This window comes from Centroberyx gerrardi, chromosome 5, assembly GCF_048128805.1.
Source record: "Centroberyx gerrardi isolate f3 chromosome 5, fCenGer3.hap1.cur.20231027, whole genome shotgun sequence".
Classification (NCBI taxonomy): Eukaryota; Metazoa; Chordata; class Actinopteri; order Beryciformes; family Berycidae; genus Centroberyx; species Centroberyx gerrardi.
In genome coordinates this window covers 23,118,845-23,120,875 of record NC_136001.1, presented here as the reverse complement: position 1 = coordinate 23,120,875, position 2,031 = coordinate 23,118,845, and positions in this window count along the sequence as shown.

Sequence of the window (2,031 nt, the reverse complement as noted above, 5' to 3'; positions counted from 1 at the left end):
AGAGTACTGTAACAGGGTCACCACTGGATAGAGCCAGATGGATTGTGAATCACTGTCAGGTGTGGTGTGACTGAAACAAACTGCAGTCCATGCAAGAGTCCCAGTGTGAGTGCGAGAGTGAGTCCAGGTGTCAGCTCCATTTTGAAGTCCAGGTATAAATCCAAGGGTGAATTCCACGATAACAGCTAGTGTAAGGTGTGTCTCTAAATGTGAAACCAAGAGTGGCTGTGAGTGTGAATCCAGGCTCGGGGTCTGATGTTAATAGCTGTTTGAGTCTCGAGTGTGCAGTGCAAGGAAGAGTCAGTGCTAGTGTCCTGATATTGTTCTGAACATGAATTTGAATACATCATTCCAACTGTGAGACCAAGTTTCAGCCCAAATTTAAGTACAGATGATGTGAACTTAGTGTGGGTGTTAATGTGCCTCCGAGTGTAAGAACAAGTATGAATCTAGGTGGATTGATAGTCCAGTGTACAATAGGCAGTGGTGTTCTTTTCTTTGTGTCTGGCAATGTCAAACTCAAACACACTATCAAGTGCCAAACACTGCACATGAATTATATATTCAGTCAGAATCATCAAAAAATAGGTTGCAATGTCAGTGTCAGATGAAAGCCGCAGATTTCAATTGAATACAAAGGATGCAAAATAGATGACATTGTAATAAAAGTCTCTTGAGAGCACTTGAACCATAAGCCCTATAGATCTATCCACAGCTCAAGGTTATATGGTTGCCGTCTCATACAATAGCCACACATCAGTAGGATGTGTGGCCACATCAGTAAAGGATCAGGCGTATTGTATGAGTTCTGTGTCTGTTGTTGCATTCCTTTGACCCGCGTATTAATAATAAAGAGAGTATTTCCTTCTCTAGGTGTCTTTCTGACTTCAGTGGAGGAAGGGAGAGCTGTGTTTGGTGAGAGCCAAAGGCGAGTGGCTTGTCATGTCAGGGGTATTAATTTATGATTTCCATCCCAGCTTCTGACCTCATCACCTCCATTAGAATGCAGCCTTTGTAATTTCATGGTTAATATTCAATAGCCACTTGTCCCCTGCGCCTGCTTTGTGCATGTGAAATTTCTGGAGGGGGTGTATATCATTTATGATTTTGTTGAGTGTGTGTGTGTGTGTGTGTGTGTGTGTGTGTGTGTGTGTGCTCGTGTGTGTACAAGAAAAGGGAAATGAGGGTCGGCTCCAACATGGCTTCCTCCAAAACAGTTGCAGATGTACAGAGATGTCCTCTCTCTCTCTCTACTCCCACCGAGAAGCTTGAATTGCCTCTCTGTCTGACTCGACTCAGTTGAATTGCCTCTCTCGGACACACACACACACACACACACACACACACACACACACACACACGTGCATGCACACACACAAATACACAGTAGCTGACCCCATTACAGGCTGTAGCCTCAGGGCCAAACACTGGGCCTCTTATCAATGACCTCTACACAGAGTCTATAAGAAATAGAGGCTGGCCAACACCTCACACCCAGTGGACTGTACACACACACACACACACACACACACACACACACGTACAGTATACAGTATGCATACATAGAGGGGACAGGGCTTCTTTTCATGAAATATTTCAACTGATCTCTTCTGTAAAGATGAAATGCAGAACGAGACAATGAGGATGAGGGAGGGATTGAGCAAGACAGAAGAAGCAGGAGATCTCTAACAGAAAAAGTCCCCTGCATTTCTCCACACATTGATGTATTGGCCTGAACAGGCATTCCTACTGAACGACTTTGGCAAGCCTTTAAAAAACACATTAAAGTGCTCTGTTCTGCATGAGCCCAGTTGTTGCTCTGTTTTCTCCCTTTTTTTCTCTGTTTTCTCTCTGTTCCTCTCAGCTCAGAGACAGCTAATCTGGTAGGGTTATGAGAAAATCTCCAAATGGTAAGAGATGATTAGAACATTATATTTATGGAGAAATAATGAAACGCAGCAGGGTAAAAGATGTGCGTGACCAAGGTCAAAAAATGAGACTAACATTGATGCACTACGTCTATTACTCAGT